The following is a 21,225-nucleotide window of genomic DNA, read 5'->3' on the forward strand; positions in this document are numbered from 1 at the left end:
ACAAAGTACCACAAACTGAGACATCAGAAATTTATTGTCTCACAATTCTGGAGGCTAGAAGTCCGAGATCTAGATGTCAGCCGAGTTAGTTCTGAGAGAGAATCTGTTTCAGGCTTCCCTCTAGCTTCTGGTAGCTTACTGACAATCTTTGGTTTTCCTTGGCTTGTAGAAGCCTCATCCTAATCTTGCCTTTATCTCGAGATGCGTGTTCTGTGTCCAAATTTCTCCTTTTTATGAGGACACCAGTCATGCTGGATTAGGGGTCCACCCTAATGGTATGACTTCATATTAACTAATTACATCTGCAAGGGCCCTGTTCCCAAATGAGGTCACACATCTGAGGTCCTGGGAGCTAGGATTTCAACATGTAAATTTTTGAGGGGGTACATTATTTAACCCATAGCATCCCATACAGGGCAGCACTTGAAATACAGTCACGCGCCACATAACAATATCTTGGTCAGTGACAGACCACATATATGACAGTGGTCTCATAAGATTCGTACCATATAGCTAGGTGTGTAGTAGGCTATACTATCTAGGTTTGTGTAAGTACACTGTATGATGTTTACACAACGATGAAATGGCCTAATGAGGCATTTCTTGGAATGTATCCCCATTGGTAAACGATGCATGACTGTATATGTATCAGAGACCAAAGAACGGAGCAAGAAGCAGTGACAAAGAGTTGTAAACCTAGAATTATGAATCCCTTCAGATTTCATCTTCCAAGGAGGAAAAATAAGGAACAAACCTGCACCCAGAGAAGGAAATGGAGAATGTTTTTGTGGTGATGAGGTAAGATTAGACTGGTAGGAATATGGATTAATGTGGTAGACCACATGGCTGTAGTGATTCATTAGATACATCAACCTGCATGGACTGTTCCACTTTTCTTTCTCAGGCTCACCTTGCCTTCGGACCTCCACTTGCCCGGGGCCAGAGGGACTATGGGGTGTTCACGGAAACCAGCAGAACAAAGAGCCTAGCTCCTTCTGTTGTCCAGTGAACCTGAGCAAGAGAGAGGAGTAGAGAGAGTTTGGAGAGAGGAAGAAAGTCAGGTGCAGCATATTGCTCCCCTCCTACCTCCATGGGGGTGCGGAGAGGGGCTTACAGTTTGGAGTTGAGGGGTGACAGTGAACCTTTGCCCCATTTCCTGCCTGGGCCTCTTGAGAGCTGAAGCCTGGAGGTGCCCCTGCTCCACTGGACATTTGGAAGGCAGGAGAGGTAGCAGCACGCAGCTTCTGGGGCCCAAAATGGCAGAGGAGACCATCCAGGTCCTTGGAGCCACACATCTCCTTGCAGTATCCATCCCGAGAGAAGAAAGGCGAGTCTCCACAGCAGCAGCACCAGTGGGTGCAAACTAGCCATGATGTCATAAGGCCCCTGGTGAACCCAGCTCTATCACAAAGCAGATGAGGGGCAAAATACTTCACTGACAAGGTTTTTAATCAGAAGAGGCTGATAAGGTACTGAATCAAGCTACATTTGGTACCTGAAATTACCATAAATCAACAGGATTCGGATTTCCACTCTCTGTTAAAGTAGGAAACCAGAATCAGAGACATGATTGATTATAAAATTCAATGACAAAGTTGAGTGTGTAAAAATGAAATCTTCTTATTCTATTATGTTTTCACTATTCAGTACTTACTACGTGCCATGGAATACACTGAGCACATGCATTTCATTTGCACAACAGATCAGTGGGTTGTACTATTATTATTCCCATATTACAGATAAAAAGGCTAAAGCCTAGTGATATTGAGGAACGAACTAAAAACCAAGTGTGGGTGACGTGTATGGTATGTGAATTCTATCTCAATAAAGCTGTTACCAAACAAAATAAAATGAAACAAGTGTGCTTGATAATAAAGCTGACAGCCCATATGTCATAGCAAATATCTTTTTAGGTGGGGCTATTGCTGGTAGCGAGAAAAATGTGCTGTTCTAGGTTGCATTTTTCTTGTTTAGGAGAGTGTGACGTGTCCCAAGACAGAGATTTATTAATTTGCTTATAAAAAGTTCCAAGGCCAGAGCCTGACAAAACAAACTGGTGTAAGTCCTGCCTTCCTGTGTTGGGGTGTGCCTTCCACGGAGAGTCATGTTGTCTCCTCAGAGCACAAAGCCTAGGCTAAAGGCCGCTTTGCTTACGATAAAAAGGGGAAAATTCACTATCTTTTTGGACATTACTTAGATCCATCACTTTTTTGTGTGTGTGTTTGAGGAAGATCGGCCCTGAGCTAACATCTGCCAATCCTCCTCTTTTTGCTGAGGAAGACTGGCCCTGGGCTAACATCCATGCCCATCTTCCTCCACTTTATATGTGATGCCGCCACAGCATGGCTTGCCAAGCGGTGCGTCGGTGTGTGCCCGGGATCCGAACCGGCGAACCCCGGGCCACCGCAGAGGAGCGCACGCACTTAACTGCTTGCGCCACCGGCCGGCCCATCCATCACTTTTTGAAACCATGTTTTGTATGATTTTAACGAAACCTTAATTTAATCCTTTATTTGAAGGCACTGGTACCTCTTTGAAGTGGGAATTGCCAAATACCCTAGAATTGATACTGTTTTCATATGCCTCTAAAAGCAAAGTGAATTATTACCATATGTGATTTATGAAAAAATATTCATACTGGTTTTTGTCTAAATCTCTTGTAAATTCACAAGTATGATGACCCTTTTGTTTCATAATTTATGGTAGTGGATCCAAGTTGGATCTCATTTTATAACATATTCTCGTAGAGAAATTACTTGACCTAGGCTGTCAAAATGGATATTGGTTGAAATGACAAATTTGAAAGCCTGTGAGAGTTCTGTTCACCAGCCAAGAGAGGAAGGAAGGCAACATTTCAAAAGTCCTTTAATTATCTCAGACGATGTGATAAGGAAAATAATAAACTAACTGCCAAAGCAAAGTTGTACATTGGGATGCAGTCAGTTACATACACAATGGATTCCTTTCTCTTGAAAACCACGGTCTGGACACATTTCAGTAACTTTCTTCTTCAGACACAAGCAGTGAACTACAGAGCAACCATGAGGTCTGCGATTCTACGTGGGGCACTTTAAAAACGCTGACTTGCTGCCATGGAAGGTCTCCCAGGGTATGGAGCAAAGTGAAAACGCAAATTGTCCAACAATGTGTACAGTGTAAACCATTCACAAGAGGAAAACAGATATGGTATGACATGTTATGATTTGATACAATACTATATTACAAACATAGAAAGACAATTCTGAAAAGACTAAAAGAAGTAAATAGTTGTCGACTTTATGGTGTCTTTTACATGTTATGGTTAAAAAAGATTTTATGTGAAAAATATTAGGAATATTAAAATTAGCAAGTAAATAAAGTAAAAAGAAAACAACAGCAGTGAGTTGCCACTTCATGAAGCATAGCAGCCAGCAGTGCTGGGTGTGTCCCTGGGAGTGGACCCTACAGCCCGTCACTTGTTGACCCAACAGCAGTTAGTTGATTGTTCTGGGTCTGAGCATCCTTGTGGGCTGGTTGTCCCCTATTGATCCCTTATAACCATTCACTGAGCCACCAGGAGATGACAGCACATTTCAGGGTGTGGCTGAGATTTCTGGAGGGTCCCCGCCATATCTGTTCTACCTTTCTGACATGGTAACAACAGCACATATTAAACACTATTACGATGATGGTGGTAGTTACTGTTAGAATGTACACCACAGCATTTCAGTAGATATTTAGGTTCACTAAAACTAGAGAAATTCACAGATAAAAAACGATTTTTGATTTGAGAGAAAGAATATTGCAGTCCTCAGGGTTGTGGTAATCAACAACAAAAAGCAAACTTTTGAGGAGTTAAGTTTTGACCTTCTTCTGAACCCCCAGCCTGCTGACCTGGAATATTGAAACAATGTATTCTGTGAGACTCATAGAATGCAGTTTGATTTATTTTACTTCACGGTTTAAACTGTGTGATTTTACTTTTTTAAAAAGTGCATATTCATGTAGAAAAAGAAACATCTGTTTTCTAGACACTCTAAACCTTCTCTTAAATGTCGTTTCACTCTTGATATTCTACCTTTCCCCAGCTGTAGATTTTATCTGGTAGAGAATAATAAATGGTGGTATGCTTAAAAAGTCAATGCTGATAGGTTGCAACATCAAATCAAAAGATGAGTATTTCCAATGAAAGGTTTCAAAGGTTTTAAAAATAACACTTGATTTGTGGGGTTTTTTTTAATAGAGGATAAGATTTTGAAAAATTTGGCTAAGTGTCAGGGATAGGCTGCAAAGTAAACATATCTACAAGCAAATATCTGCCAGCTGTGTTTTCTGACTCAGGATGCTTTGCTCTGTCCTTTCTGATTTCCAAGATGTGACAGGACCACAGGACAAAGCTCCTTCTCAAACTACAACAGAGAAGACTAGGCTCTGGAGATATGGCCTGGTTTCCGTACTTCTGTCTCTTAAAAGTGCTGTATTTATTTCCACCCCAGGACATTTGCACTTGCTCTTCCTTCTGCTTAAAGTGCTCTTGCCTAAAATCTGTACTTGGCTGCCTTTGTTTCACGATTTAGGTCTGTGATAGGCTGAATAATGCCCCCTGACGATGCCCACATCCTAACCCCCAAAACCTGTGAATATGTTACTTTACGTGGCATAAGGGACGTTGCAGATGTGATTAAGGATCTTGAGATGGGATGATTATGCTGGATTGTTTGGGTGGGTCCAATATAATCACCAGGGTCCTTATACATGTAGGAAAGAGACAGGAGAGTGAGTGTTAGAAGCAGAGATTTGAAGATGCTACTCTGCAGGCTTTGAAGTCAGAAGAAAAGGGCCACAGTTGAGGAATGCAGGCAGCCTCTAAAAGCTGGAAAGGGTAAGAAAATGGGTTCTTCCTGAAGCCTCCGAAAGGAGTGCAGCCCTGCTGACAACTTGATTTTAGCCCAATGAGACCCGTGTTGGACTTCTGACATCCAGAACTGTGAGATAATAAATTTGTGTTGTTTTAAGTCACTAAGTTTCTGGTAATTTGTTACCGCAGGAACAGGAAACTAGCACAAGGTCTTAACTCAGATGTTGCTTAGAGAGAACTTCATACTCTAACTAAACAGTCTTCAGTCACTCTCTACCATGTTATCCTCTTTTATCCTCTTCATAGCATTTATCAGTACCTGAAAATATTTTAGATAATAAGCATATTAAAAATGTTTTCCTTCTATTTGCATATGAACTCTTTAGGGACAGAAGGGACTCTGTCTATAGCCACTATAGCCCCAGCCTCCAGAATAATGTCTGGCACATAGTAGGGCTCACAAAAATGCATAATGCTTCTTCCTTTATGGTCATTCTTCATCCTCCTCTTCTTTTCCAGAATATACCTGCGGGAAGGGAAAAAACCAAATTTTCATTTTAAATGTTTGTTTTTATTGCAAAACAAACCATTTGGAGCCATTCTAAACGTTGGGTGGGAGTGAGAGTCCTGATCCCCTCCTCTCTCCTGCCTGCCTTTCTTCCCAAGGCTGGGAATAAGTCAACCCAAGCAAGTTATTCCAGAATTCCATCAGATTGTTCAAGCCAAGGAGGCTGAAATTCTAAGATTCAGATCTCTGATAAATTTCCTGAGGGATATAACTTAGGCCCGAGCTTGATATACTTCTTGATATGATCTTATCAGTCATTTGTGACCTACTGCAAGCCCTCTATGGGCATGGACAGCAGAACAGATTGGCAGGTAGGGTGAGTGGAGGCGTTTGTCAAATGCCTGTGCTTGGCACACAAAGTTTTGCTTTCTTTGGCCACTGTGGACTTGTCCAGCCTTGTCTTCACCCCTTGCCCTCCATGTGGGTTATGTTCTTAGGCTCCCGGGAATCCTTGCTGCTCCCTTGAAACACTGTACTTTCATGTCTGTGTCTTCCTCATGCTGCGTCTGAGCCTGGAAGGTCTGTCTCCTCCTTGTCCACATGGAGAACTTGTGTCTTCCTTCAGAGAACAGTCCTCTTCTATTCCCCACCACATCTGCCCTGGGTAACCTGTATTGACTAAGAGATATTACAGACGTATGTCTTCATGGTCATCTGTCTGAAGGCAAGAACACTGTCTTATGCACTCTTGAATCCCTAATGCATAGCACCAGGAAAAACACGGTCATTTGTTGGAGGAAGGAATCTCTGTCTTGCATTAGACTGGACCAGGGCCAGGCATTATTCATCTCTGTATCTCAGAATAGTGAATGGCCTGGAGTGGCACTGAATACATGTTTAATGACTAGACTTGAATTAAGTGGCACGGGTGATAGAGACTGCTTGCTATCCCCTAGTGATATTCTTAGCTTGTAAGATTTTTTAGCTTGATACTTAGTTATCTAGAACATTTCTCAACCTTACAGCTAGCTGTGGCCCAGCGACCAAGCCCTGGCCAATGAACTGTGAACAGAAGTGTCATGTGGCAACTTCTAGGAACCTTCATCAAGAGATGGATGGCATGTGCCCTTTGACTCTTCTTTGAATCCTGTCTCTCATTCTCCTGCCTGGAACATGGATGTCTCTAGTCATGCAGTGTCAGAATTCCAATGTGGCATCCTAGGGCTAGTAACAGTGGAATACTGTTAACACCCCCTGCCTGGGACAAAAGAAATGAGTGGTCATTGGTATCTGGAAGAAGAGGGCTGTGTGGAGAAGGCCACCCATCAGGAGACATAACTTTTCACGAAGAGAATCAGTCAGCCCACAGGGAGATAGCTAAGGGAATAAATATCTGAACTCACTTTCCTCCATCCTCAAATCAATGTTCCCCATAAGCTGAACCAACTGGAAATCCTAGCCACAGCATTCAGACAAGGAAAATAAATAAAAGTCATTGAAATTGGAAAGAAAGAAGTAAAATTGTCACAATTTGCAGATGGCATGGTACTATATATAGAAAACCCTAAAGACTCTACAAAAAAATATTAGAACTAATAAATGAATTAAAAAAACTTGCAGGATACAAAATTAATATACAGAAATCTGTTGCATTTCTATACACTTATAATGAACAATCAGAAAGAGAAATTAAGAAAACAGTCCCAGGTACAATTGCATCAAATAGAATAAAATACCTAGGAATAAATTTAACCAAGGCAGAGAAAGACGTGTAGTCTAGAAACTGTAAGACATTGATGAAAGAAGTTGAAGATGACACAAATAAATGGAAAGATATTCCATGCTCATGGATTGGAAGAATTAATATTGTTAAAATATCTATACTACCCAAAGCAATCTAGAGATTCAATGCAATATCTATCAAAATACCAATGGTATTTTCCCCAGAACTAGAACAATTGATCCTAAAATTTGTATGGAATCACAAAAGACCCTGAATAGCCAAAGCAACTTTGAGAACAAAGCTGGAGATATCACACTTCCTGCTTTCAAACTACACTACAAAGCTACAGTAATCAAAACAGTATAGTTTTGGCACAAAAACAGACACATAGATCAAGGGAACAGAATAGAAAGCCCAAAAATAAACCCATGCTTATATGGTCAATTAGTCTATGAAAAAGGAAGCAAGAAAATACAATGGGGAAAAGACGGTCTCTTCAATAAATGGTGTTGGGAAAACTGGACAGCTACCTGCAGAAGAATGAAATCGGACCATTTTATTACATCATATACAAAAACAAATTCAAAATGGATTAAAGACTTAAATGAAAGACCTGAAACCATAAAACTCCCAGAAGAAAACATAAGCAGTCAGCTCTTTGACTTTGGTTTTAGCAACATTTTTTTGGATCTGTCTCCTCAGGCAAAGGCAACAAAAACAAAAATAAACAAATGAGACTACATCAAACTAAAAAGCTTTTGCGCAGTGGAGGAAACCATCAACAAAATGAAAAATTCAGGGAAATACAAATAAAAACCACAATGAGCTATCACCTCACACTGGTAAGAATGGCTGTTGTCAAAAAGATAAAAAATAACAAGTATTGGCGAGGATGTGGAGAAAGGGAAACCCTCCCACACTGCTGATGGAAATGTAAATTGGTGCAGCCGTGATGGAAAACAGTGTGGAGTTTCCTCAAAAAATTAAAAATAAAACTACCATTTTTATTGTTGTTAGTGCCATCAAGTCAATTTCAACCCCTAAAAGTGCAACCCTGTCTTCTTGTGCCATCCTCTCATTTTCCAGTGCTACGTCAGACAATGCTCTACTGCAAATCCTAAGGTTTTCATGGCCAATTTTTTTGGAAGTTGGTGGCCAGGTCCTTCTTCCTAGTCTATCTTAGTCTGGAAGTTCCACTGAAACCTGTCCACCGTGGGTGACCCTGCTGGTATTTGAAAGCCCGGTGGCATAGCTTTCAGCACCACACCACAAACAGCCACCACAGTATGACGACCAACAGACTGGTGGTGTGGTTCCCTGACCGGGAAATGAACCTGGGCCATGGCGATGAGAGCACTGAATCTTACCCACTAGACCACCAAGGCTGGCTAGAACTACCATATAATCCAACAATTCCACTTCTGGGTATTTATCCAAAGAAAGTGAAAACCAGTGTGAAAAGATATATGCACCCCTATGTTCATTGCAGTATTATTTACAATAGCCAAGAATTGGAAGCAACATAAGTGTCCACTGAAAAATGAATGGATAAAGAAGATGTGGTATATATATAAAATGAAATATTACTCAACCATAAAAAAGAATGAAATCTTGCCATTTGTGACAACATGGATGGACTAGAGGGTATTATGCTAAATGAAATAAGTCAGACAGACAAAGACAAATACTGCATTATTTCACTTATGTGTGGAATCTAAAAAACAAAACAAATGAACAAACAAAACAAACAGAAACAGACTCCTAGATACAAAGAACAAACTCGTGGTCACCAGAGGGGAAGGGGTTGGTGGATGGGTGAAACAGGTGAAGAGGATTAAAAGGTAAAAACTTCCAGTTACAAAATAAGTGAGTCACAGGGATGTAACATACAGCATAGGGAATTTAGTCAATAATATTGTAATAACTTTATATGGTGACTGATGGTTACTAGACTTGCGGTGATCACTTCATAATGTATATAAATATTGAATCGATATGTTGTACCCCTGAAACTAGTATAATATTGTATGTCAACTATACTTCGATAAAAAAAGAAAGAAACTTACTGGTTCCAGTAAGTGAGTGTTATCATTTAATACAGGTTTATCTTTTTTTTTCTTTTTTTAAAATAAAAGCAGGGGCAGGAACTTGAGCACCAACCCTTCGCTGTTCAACACTAACATAAAGATCAGGACAACAGCGTGTCTGTGTTGCCACCGAGGAATTAACCGCAGTGGATGTTTTCAAACAGGGTTTCTTTGAACAGGTGTTCAAAAACAAAAAGGTTTCTTAAGTCATTTGTAAAACCAAACTTTACTGCTGTCTGGAGCCCTGGGTATTTTGTCAGGAATCATATGCAATGAGATCATTTTCTTTTACTCACGTTTCTGTCTGATAAAGAAAATAAATCTATTTGACAGAACAAAGAATTGCCTCAGACGAAAATATGTTGAAAAAAAGGCAGCATTATTCTCAAACTCTAAGTGCCTAAAAAAAAAAAAAAAACAATGAGGTTTAGAAGAAAGAGTTTTCTGTCCTGGGAAAGATTAAATTTTTACATACTCTCTCAGCAATTATGCATTTATTGAGTAAATCCCAGCTATTTCCAAGAAGTATTTTAGGTAGCTTAACAGAAATACATATCAACATAGAATAATGATAAAAATAACAATGATAACCAAAACACTCAAAACATGAGCCATGTTGAAGACAAGAGGGGTGGGAGGTAGTTTTACCATAAAATCTATTTACACCAAAGTTACTCCAATGGTGCACCACATTTTCTCTCCTAGTGTCCTAGTAGCCAAAGCAAAAGAGAAAATTAATAAATTATTTAGCTCTCATTAAAAAAAAAAAAGAAAGAAAAGGAAGGGAGGAAGGAAATGTGCTAGTCCAACATGAGAGACAAGCATTCTTAGTGTATTAAGAGAAAGTAATTAGGAGGATTGTTTTCATAAGGTTTTAAAGCATTATAATAAAAATTGTCATTATAGTAAGTGTGAGGGTATATATGAAAACATTCTTAATTATCTCTGGCAAAAAGCAAAGCCATAACAACATTAAATCATGGTTCTTGAAGGCACAATGTAATGTATATGTTTCTGGTGATTTAACTTGGCATTGAAATGATTGTGTAGTGTCCAGGGGGAAGTGATGGATTTGTGTAACCCAGGTTTCCTTGGCCACACCATTTTGGGGCAAAGTTAGAGTAACCCAGCTCAGTTTCTCTGGTCCTGCCTGTAGCCAAAAGTGCAGAATCCCCCCAGCTGTTCCTGAGCAACCCCAGGAGATGGCCATGTGTGCTCTCCTGTGTGGCCCTCTCAGCTACCCTGTGGCCCCTGCACTCAGCTTCCCTCCTCTATGGCTCCCTGTGGCGATGTTTGTGTTGGGGCATGATGTATCCATTTCCACTGATGACACCAATGTCACTGAGCTGCTGTAGCCGTACTTCGAAGCCATGAAACATGTCCCCTGCTGTTGTAGCTGTTGGCACCAATCTCTCTCTCATGCCCACTGAATGTGGTGCCTCCTTCCCACTCTTCTTCTGCCCATATTGGGCTGACCTTGCCATAAACTCTATCCATTCTGGGCTCCAAGCCATTGCAATCTCAACCCCAACCAGAAGGCACCATAACTCCCTCTTGTGCTCTCCTCTGGGCCATCCAAAAGCTGCCCACTGGGGCTCACAACGTGGTCATGTTCTTAGTTTCCTACTGTCTCCTCTCCTTTAGGACACAGCCACTGGGAGCAAGACCAGAGACGTTCTGATTTTGAGTAAATGTTCTGATTTTTGAGTAAAATGAGTCTATTACCTTGAACCCGGCTTGTACGCCAGACTGTATTCCCGTAGAATAAAGCCTTATCCCAGGAGGGGGGATCATCTGCCAGGAATGCTCAGGTACATGTGAATCCAGGGGAACACAGCTTGAACCTATGCAAGGACTCCAGCTGCATCAGCGTGTCCCTAATACCATTCCTCCCAAATGTTTATGTCTGCTGCTTAGATCTTGTCTGAAGCCAGGCTCTTCCAGAAAGTGCACATTCCTCTTCTGACCTTGCATCATCCCAGAGAGGCAGCTCCACTTAAATAACAATAGTCATGGTTGCTTCACACCTGCTTCACACTGGGACTTTGAGGTATTATTTCTGCTTTTCACAATCACTCTGCAAGGGAAGTGCTGTTACCCAAATTTTAAAGATGAAGAGGTTAAATTATGAGGTTAAGTGACTTGCCCAAGGCCACAGGGAGTGAGTGGTAGAGCTAAGACTCAAATCCAGATCCGTGGGAATCCAGCCTAACCTTTCCTGATGATTCAGTTCAGTATCACACACTTTCTGTCACCCCTTGTTCTGACCCATTCTGTCACTCTTGGAACCAGAACCTTCTTATGAACGGCTCTCTTAAGACACATTCAAATATTTCATCTTCTCTGAGAATTTGAGACAGATATGCATTCCCAAACACACAGCCTCTGAGTCCTGGTGTAAAGTCTTTTCCTGGCCTTCTTGTCTTTGGACATTAATTTCATGCCTTTATCATTTTCTAACTGAGGGCAGCTTCCAGCTCTAGTACACCAGGAGTGTATTCCAGGGTTGATCAATTCAAATTCCTTCCCTTTACATGGTTAATGCTTGTAGAAAACCCTCGGTCTACCCAGGCTGAGGAGGACCTCTCTGTTGTGCTCCCACACGTCATGTTAGCACCTCTGCAAAAGCCCTTTCTCTGAAATTGACATTTCTTGGTATCTCTCTCCTCCCTTTCCCCACAGCTCCCAATTCCACTTAGGGATTACTGTGCAGCCCCCACCTGCCTCCGAGGTGGAGCATGTAGCCATCTTCTGGTCATGTGGTGGATTAACTCAGCTTACATCACAAGTGCAACCCCCAAACCAGACTGAGTCTTTCCAGGAGTGCTGGGGCAAAGATACTATCTCTTTTTGGCTGTATCTGAACAAGTAAGCATATAGCACTGGGAGTTGCTTATAGCCATCTTGGGACTATAAGGGGAGGTGGCCTTAGAATGCAGCCAATACCCCCTAAGACAGGTGGAGAAATGGAAAAGAAGCCCAGTGACTGAGCTTCTGAAAAGGAGCTTGTCTGAGGCAAACGCTCCCTGGGAGTTTTCACTCATGTGAGCCAACAGATTTCCTTCCTTGTTTGGGCCTGATTGAGCCAGATCTTCTGTTGCTTGCAATACAAGCATTTTAAATCTACATTGTGCAATAATGACTCAAGTTTTTAACGTTTCTCCCACTAGATTGTGAACCTCTTGATTCCTGAAAGAAAATTGATTGAATGAATGGGCAAAAGAAATGAGGAAAGAGATACCAGTGGCTCACGTGTGTTGAGGGTTTATTTAAGGTCATTGCCATTTCACTAGCTATTCATTTCTCTTCCTGATTCATGGATATTTACCAGTTAAAGAGCTGACCCCCTTGAGGAATCTTCAATAGAGATACCCATGGCCAGGAACAGCACTCTTCTTGGTGGTAAGGATGCCAGCTCCAGCAGAGCTTATTAAATCTTTGCAAAGTAAGGAATAACTCAAAGAGATTCTTCAGGATGAACCTGCATCTCTTATCATGCAATAAACAGAAGAGACTTTGACTCATCCATTTTTGAATCAGGGTCTTGGCAACAAAGATCTTGGGAAATGGATGCCCGCAGGAGCCCTCTGCAGGGATGTTGCCATTTGACTCCAACCGCAGAGGGTTGGTATTCAGAGGTCTCAACAGCCTCCTGCTCCACAAATGAAACCATGCGGATGAGGTGGTGAAGGTGGTTTAAGTAGATGTGGGCCTTTTGTTCTTTACTGTATGGCTCTAATGAATCTCTGTATTTTTATGTACATTTCTCAGCACCACCACCCCCCCCCCCGCACCCATTCAAGTCAGCATTTTCCATTGAGTCTCAAAATAAAAAAGTGAAGTTGTCACTGAAGTCCCAGGAGAAAAAGAACATGTGTGGAGTTAGATTTCTTGCTGTTTCCCCTGGTTTTGCTTGCCCTGGCTTTTGCCCCCTCCCTGCCTTCACACCGCCCTCTACACACACACACACACACACACACACACACACACACACACACACACACACATACACACGGAGGAACAGTTTTGCTCTGTGGAAAATGTTGGTCAGGAGGAAACGCCCTGGCCGTGGCCTCTTGCTTTCACAGCATCAAAAGTCAGGGGCAGTGAGCTCTGTGGAGGGAGCATTGCATGCATAACTTTGAGTTAGCAAATCGGAACTAAGGGCTTTCAGGCAGCAGTGGGGAGGAAAGAATGGGTGACAGAAAGTGTTGCTCCAAGAATCAGGTTCTAGGCCTGGCTCTGCCACTATTTTTGAGACTCTTAGCAAATCCTTATGCTTCTCTGGACCTTTATTTCTACAATAGCAAAACAGGGAGGTTCTGGGTAACAAGAAAAGGCAAAATGGCTGCTACCACCTGGATACATCCTGCTGGCAACACGAAAGAGGACAGAAGCCATTTTCCAGGTCCTCTAGGATTTGTCCTACCAACACCAATAGCTGCCAGGGAGCTTGTCTCCTGAATCCCTTCTCTTGTCGCCACAGATGTCCAGCAGCCTCCTACTCCTCACTCAGAGTGTCTCATTTCCAAAAGGCTCATGCCTCCTGTCATGCTGTCCCATCTAGGCATAGATAAAAGGAATATTCACGTGGTATGTGCTATGGTCTAAATGTTTGTGTCCCCCCAAATTCATATGTTGAAATCCTAACCCCTGAAGATGATGGTATTAGGAAGTGAGGGCTTTGAGAGGTGCTTAGGTCATGAGTGCAGAGCTTTTATGAATGGGATCAGTGCCTTATAAAACAGGCTCCAGAGAGACCCCCAGCCCCTTGCACTGCGTGAGGATACAACAAGAAGTCTGCAACTAGAAGAGGGCCTTCACCCAACCACACTGGTGCCTTATCTTGAACTTTCAGGCTCCAGGACTATGAGAAACACATTTGTATTGTTTATAAACTCACACGGTCTGTGGTACTTTGTTACAGCAGCCCAAACAGACTAAGACAGACTCCAAAACTGTGGGGGTCACAACTGAAAGACCGCCCGAAGGAGGGCCACAAAAGGCCATACACCTGTAAAACAGCACTATCCATCAATCATTCTATCAACAACCATTTATTCATTAATTCACTCGTTCAACAAATATTTATGTTTAATTCATTCACTTACTCAACAAATATTACACTGCCAGCATTTAGGCGTACAAGAGTAAATAAGGTGTGGACATTCCTTTCTCATTGTTTAGTTTAGTAAATAAGTAGCCCTAAAAACACTATAATTACATTGCCTTTGATAGAGAAGCCATGGAGTGCTATGGGAGTGCACATGAGGGGCACCCATGTCCCTAGATTTTCCGAAGAAAGTGATATATAAGAATGAGCAGCAGGCGTTAGCAGAGGAAGGAGGGGTGAGGGTGGGTCTACAGAGAGTGTTCCAGGCAGGAACAGCCTGTGTGAAGGCCTGAAGGTGAGAGAGAACACAGTGGGTTGCAACAGAGATTGCTTGAGGATGGGGGTGTTGCTGGGGGGAAGCTTGAATAAAGTGGTAGTAATAAGGTACCTCTAGATTCTTGAGAAAGAATGGCATGATAGAAATGCCTTAGGAAAGCAGTGAGTCTGTTTCCTATATTCAGTGTGCATCAGAGGTGACAGAGACCAGAGGCAGGGAGAGGAGTAAGGGGATATGGGCAGGAATGAAGACAAGGGCCAGAGTGATATCCATGAGAACAGAATAAAGAACTGGTAGTCAGAGACTGCCTTTCAGATTAGCCTGTGCTGTACCAGGAGAGCCTGGAACAGCACACTGCTTAGTAACAAAAAAGCCCAGGAATTGCCATCCATTGAGTAGAAGGTGCCCTACATTCCCTTGGATTATTTATCATTGTGTTTTTCAAACTGTGTCCAAAGATCTCTAGGGTTTCCCAGAGGTACTTCAGAGACCCCAATCAACTAGAACAATTCTATCTTGATGGATTTGGGACAAATGGAGGCTTGAAAACCACTAGTCTACTTTCTCACAATGTACATGTTCTATCGGAAGCCCGGTGTTCTTGGTAATTCTCAGCTTTGGATTTGTGTGTGTGTCCAGACCTTCATTCTCTCTGAGAAGTTTACTAGCAGCACCCCCATCCAATCCCCTACCAAAGATGTGGAGCTTTCTCTTTCTGTTGTTCTGCCCCTGCCCTCCCCACCTAATTGCAGACCCAGGTCAACAAAGAGAAACGTTCCTCAGCATCCCTCCGCATTTTAATCCTCTTACAGCTCTTCTCTATTCTTGTTATTGACAGCAATAATAATAAAGCATGCAAGCTCACTGATGAGTTTCTAGTTCAGTCAAACTGCTCGAAAAGAAACAGAAAACAAAGACAGCATTTTTTCCTTGAGTAGAATGATCATTTCTCAAAGGAAATAACAGAAGTTGTTAGGGAGGAAGGGGACAGACAGGAGGGAGGTAGAGGCTGTTCAGGCACAATTCCCGGCTCAGAAAATTGTTCAATAAATGTTGAGTTCATAGATTCTTTAATTTATTCTACAAACATAATTCTGATCTCTAGGAGGAGTATTTTTTTTGCCTCCTGAGCTGTCTCTTGGCAATGCAAACAAGGTCACCATATAAATGACAACCGACCGGTGTCTACCAGCTGGCTTGCATATTGCCCGAGGTATCCAAGTCCAGCACAGTGAGCACGAGAACCAAAGGCTTCCAGACCCGGAAGGGGCCTTTAAAAACATCCTGAAGTCAAAATATACATATATATATATATATATAAAGCGATGCAAACAATTATTGAGCTTCATCTTCCGGACAAGAATGCCAAGTTCATCTCTCTTCATAAACAGCGATTCCAATTTGAGGACACTTCATATTTGCCTCTTTTGCCAGCACCAGCTCTCCCTCATCTGAATCTATTTCATGAGAGACATTAATTCTCCACAGCTGTCTGTAGCGCCGGTTATTCCTTCAGGATTGAGGCCTCTGGCAAAGCCTCTTGGTTCATCAGCCGCATCTCTTCTCTTCTTTGATTTGCTATCATCACGCTGTCAGATAAAGATTTTCTTTTTGTACGATCTTTTTCCTTACCAGCTTTTTGAGAATTAAGAAATGCTTCAATTAACTCTGGACAATCTAAATTTTCTTCAGGTTCCCAAGTATTGTCAGCATCTGTAAATCGCCTCCACTTCAGGAAATACTCCACCTTCCATTACCACGCGGCGGTCCAGTACTTTTTCCACCACAAATTCTTCAGGCTCTGCCCCTCCCACTTTTTTACTCTTTCCATTCTGTTTCTTTCCCGTCTTTTGCGGTGTCGTTTTCTCGGAGGCCATTTTTTATTGCAGACTTGAAGAGGTTTTATTCACCGCCTTCGGGTTGCTCCGGGTCTGGCCCTGGGGCGTCTCCGGCCCTGCGCCTCCAGCTCCAGCCACATCAGAGGGGGGGCGCTGGGGAGAGGGTCGCGGGCCGCCGCCTTGGGGTGGGAGGGTGGTACCGCCCACGCCGGGCGGTCGCCAGGGGCGGGGCTGAACCTTGTTTTAAGCTACTGAGAATTTAGGGTTGTTTGTTACTGCGGGACATGTTTAGAATAGCTGATAATTAAAGGCAGCAATAACTAGGGCCAAAAAATATTTCATACTTCTTTATTTTCAGAGAAACTTCTTTTTAGAAGATATGGACATTTTCCAGTTGACTGAGGACCCCAAAAAGTCAAACATCCTTGAAATGTGACTCACTTATTGCAAATGTTGTCAGAGTAAGTGTTTATGACACCAGCTAGACCTGAGATATTATTTTCGTGGCTAAATGTCACACGCCTAATCTATCCTGTCTTATCTGCAATTTTAAGTCATTTTATTTTTGAAGTGATTTTCTGATCTTTTGTTATTGATATTTATAGTTTCCTCAATAGAGGAGTAACTGCTTGTACTTCAATGTGGAAATATGAAAATATAAAAATTGGCTCTATGGGGCCGGCCCTGTGGCGCAAGTGGTGAAGTGTGCGCGCTCCACTGCAGCGGCCACAGGGTTGGCCAGTTCAGATCCTGGCGTGCAGCAACACACCGCTTGGCAAGCCATGCTGTGGCGGTGTCCCATATAAAGTAGAGGAAGATGGGCATGGATGTTAGCCCATCCATGGGCTAGTCTTCCTCAGCAAAAAAAGAGGAGGATTGGCAGATGTTAGTACAGGGCTGATCTTCCCCCCACCCCCCCAAAAACTGGCTCTATATTTTTATTTAAAATGTTTCAACCTAAGATTAACCAAATCCCTTTAGAAAGATAATTACTAGAGATAGTTGAGTGTCAAGATATTAAAAAGATAAATGGAATTGTGGGACTACACGTAGATTAATGCCACTCACATTAATAGCCAGGTTTGTTTACTTAGGTTCAATTTAGAATTACATTGCATGTTTCTTCAAAGTTGTTTTCAACATTCACTCAAGAATAAGTTTGAATATTGGATTTGTTATGATATCAAAGTGACCTTAATTTTGGACAAATATTTGGCAAGCAAGAGTCTGAGCCTGGTGAGCTGTTGTATTGATTTTATGTTTTTAAGCAACAAATTCAGAGAGACGATTTGTGTTTTAAAACATGCATTTGATTAGTGCTAACGATTACAAACTCTTCTGGAAGATAATGAAAATTAAGTTTGATATGTTCGTTTTGAAGTAATATTGGGGGAGTTGTTCCTGGTTTCTTTGCAACTATAGCACTGGTTACTTTGAACAAATAAAAGCTTTCTGTAGTTGCTTCCTTTATTAGAAAGAACATGGTATTTTACTTCCTCTGCATTAGAGAGCAGCTTTTCTAAATGTTGGGGAAAATCTCCATAGGCATAACTCAATCACTTGTGTTTGTGTTTAACTCATGTATGCCTAAGAACCATTCTGAGATTTTTGTTTATTTAGGGTTTTTTTGTGTCTATACATAAAATACATATGTAAATGGTTTTCTTTTCTTTCTTTTTTAAAACATTCATCAAAACAAAAACAGCATTTCACAATTGTAGATTAGCCCTTGTTTCTGGGATGCCATCATTTTGAGCAACCTAAGCAATAAATCACTTCAAGTTTAATTGAAATTTTTCCTGAAGCCTTAACCTTTCAAATTAAATAGGTAATTTTGTAATTAATCGGAAAATTTTAAAGTAGCCATTTCAGAATTCATATCTACAGTCATATAAATGCAAGTTTATTTGCAAAACTCTGAAAGGAAACATTTTTCATTACCAACAATCTTCCCACCCAAATGAGAAAACTAGACAAATCCTGGTGTGTTTTCATTAGGCAATCAAGACTTAGTTAAATGGACATTTAAAGGTTCCTTCTAGTGGACCATTCTTTTACAAGATGTTGAAATCCCTGAACTATATTTACTAAAAGGACATGATTCATGGAATGTGTAAGACTTTGTTCTTGGAAACCTAATCAGATGGTTAGAGATACTGGCAATGTAGGACCTGCTGGAATAAAAGGGTGAACAAACTTTTGTAATCTAAACTCTTGACCTGCATGTTTTTTCTTTATCCCAAATTATTCCTTACATGTAGGCTCAAACTTCTCAGTATTTGGGTTACTGGTTCAGCAGAAGCCAGGAAAAACAATAATTCTGTAGCAATTAGAATGTTATCCAACTGTATCTTGTTTATTGTAAATACTGGTAAGCAGTGGTCAATAAATAGTTTTATATTCCTTTAAAAAAACCAAAAACCGAAAAACAACAAGGTTCATTTCTCACTCAGGCGGTACAACCATCGCCCTTCATCAGGGGCCTCTGCTCCACATGTGCACCCAGAAGCTAGGCTGTTGGGGCCTCCACTAACTGGAACACTGTTGATGACAATGACATGGGGGAATAATCACTGGCAGACCCTTAAAGACTTCCACCTGGAAGACATACATATCACTTCCATTTACAAGTCCTTGGTCAAAGCAAATCACATGGCTATGTCTAACATGAGGAAGGTGGGGGAGAGTAATCCTAGTCATGCTCAGAGGAGAACTGGAAATACTGATGAGAAGCACCAGTGCCTACCACACCAACCTTTGTTTGAAATCTGTTTTTAGTTTCAAAAGTGATCAAGATGCCAGATCAAGTGCAATCAGAGAGAATTAAACTCAGCATTTGGGGGTTCCTGGATTTTAAGGACAAAACAGTACTGGAATTAACATGGACTTAGGGGCCGGCCCCGTGGCTTAGTGGTTAAGTGCACGCGCTCTGCTACTGGTGGCCCGGGTTCGGATCCCGGGCGCGTACCAACGCACCGCTTCTCCGGCCATGCTGAGGCCACGTCCCACATACAGCAACTATAAAGATGTGCAACTATGACATACAACTATCTACTGGGGCTTTGGGGAAAAAAGAAAAGGAGGAGGATTGGCAATAGATGTTAGCTCAGAGCCGGTCTTCCTCAGCAAAAAGAAGAGGATTAGCGTGGATGTTAGCGCAGGGCTGATCTTCCTCACAAAAATAAATAAATAAATAAATAAAACTGTTAAAAAACAAAACAAAACAAAACATGGACTTGGGCATCTTGACATAGATTGGCCTGTCCTGAAATCTGCCTGACAAGGAAAGTTGTAGAGATGGTAAGAATATAACCCTGGTGAGCAATGGGTGTGTGGCCATCAGACAAGTCAGAGTGAGGAACACTACTTTTTGGAAGGGTGATCTACCTCTGATCTCTCTCCCCCGAAAAGACGCTTATTCTTGAACAGCTCTAGCATTTTTACTTTGGAAATGCCTCATATATTTGTTGCTTAGGGAAATACTTCCTGCCAAATGGTTTTAATTTTCTTTTTAACTCCTCTTTTCTTGGTATCATCTGTATTTAGTTGACAGGAATAGTTTGGGAGGACATTAATCTGAACCATTCTAGTTTCTTATTTTCTAATTCATTACTTTTTATTTTGGATCAACTGACTTTTACCCCTCCATTTTTACATTTTTTTCCCCTTAAGAGGCTCACAATGTTGATTCTTAGGATTTTTGAAGAATGTAATAGTTTGGCATTAACCACATTGTCCCAAAGTGGACTCAAGCACACACTGATTTCCCTGCCACTCTAATTTTTTATTTGTTTAAATGTTTTCTGAAACCAGCTGGGGTTGCAACTAAAGTTGTTTCTTTTTATTTAAAAGAGGCAATCTCCATTATGGAATAGCTTCTTCCAAATTCTGAGCAATCAAGAAATTCCTTTAAACCATTCTATAATCAGGAAGCATCAGAGCAGAGCTTAGCATGAATTTAAGTCCTAGTTTGCTTTGGGGACAGTCAGAATGAAAGCTCTACTAGGCAAAGAGAAAGAGCTGGCTTTAGGACAAGGTCTAAGCCAAATGTTTACAGAAGGTTCCATTCACCAATGGGCTATGGGACTGCTGTGATTGCTGGTTCTTAGAGATTTGCTGGAGGAAAGAAGAGGGAAAAGAAGAAATAGCAAAGTCCTATTCTTACAGAGCTCCTCATCCCCCCTTCCTAAGGACAGATTATTTAAAAAGTTAGCATTTCTTTCACCTAGTCAGAATGAATATAAATAAAGGCCCACATGCCAACTGGCCATCTTTTGACTTTGATAAAGCAAATTAAAGTCTTATTGTTTTTTAAAAAATTAGTACACTTTATTTTCTAGAGCAGTTTTAAGTTCACAGCAAAATTGAGCAGAAAGTACAGAGTTCCCATGTATCCCCTATGCCGACACATGCACAACCTCCCACACTGTCTACACCCTGCACTAGAGTGCTACATTTCGTTATTCCTTCTCTGATGCTCTTCCTTTCTTTATGTAGATTCAAGGTTCTGACCTATATTTTTTCCTCTCTCTAAAGAACTTCTTTTAATATTTCTTGCAGGTCAACTCTATTGGCAAAAAATTCCCCGAATTTTTATTTGTCTGAGAAAGTCTTTATTTCTCCTTCACTTTTGAAGGGTGATTTTGTAAGGTATAGAATTCTAGGTTGGTGGGTTTTTCTCACAGCATTTTAAATATTTCACTTCAGTCTCTTGCTTGTATGGTTTCTGATAAGTCAGATGTAATTTTATTTTTACTCTTCTATATGTAAGGTGTTATTTTCCTCTGGCTTCTATCAAGATTATTTTCTTCATCTTTGAATTTCTGATGTTTTAATATGATA

At 41.3% G+C, this 21,225-nt stretch overlaps 1 pseudogene; it reads right to left on the reverse strand.

The window, feature by feature from the left end:
* Window positions 1-15,880: 15,880 nt before the first annotated feature.
* Window positions 15,881-16,422, reverse strand: LOC101398487 (chromobox protein homolog 3 pseudogene; annotated as a pseudogene).
* Between the last annotated feature and the right edge of the window lie 4,803 nt (window positions 16,423-21,225).

Source organism: Ceratotherium simum, chromosome 18 (assembly GCF_057802395.1).
Source record: "Ceratotherium simum simum isolate JZ-2026a chromosome 18, ASM5780239v1, whole genome shotgun sequence".
NCBI classification, from domain to species: domain Eukaryota; kingdom Metazoa; phylum Chordata; class Mammalia; order Perissodactyla; family Rhinocerotidae; genus Ceratotherium; species Ceratotherium simum.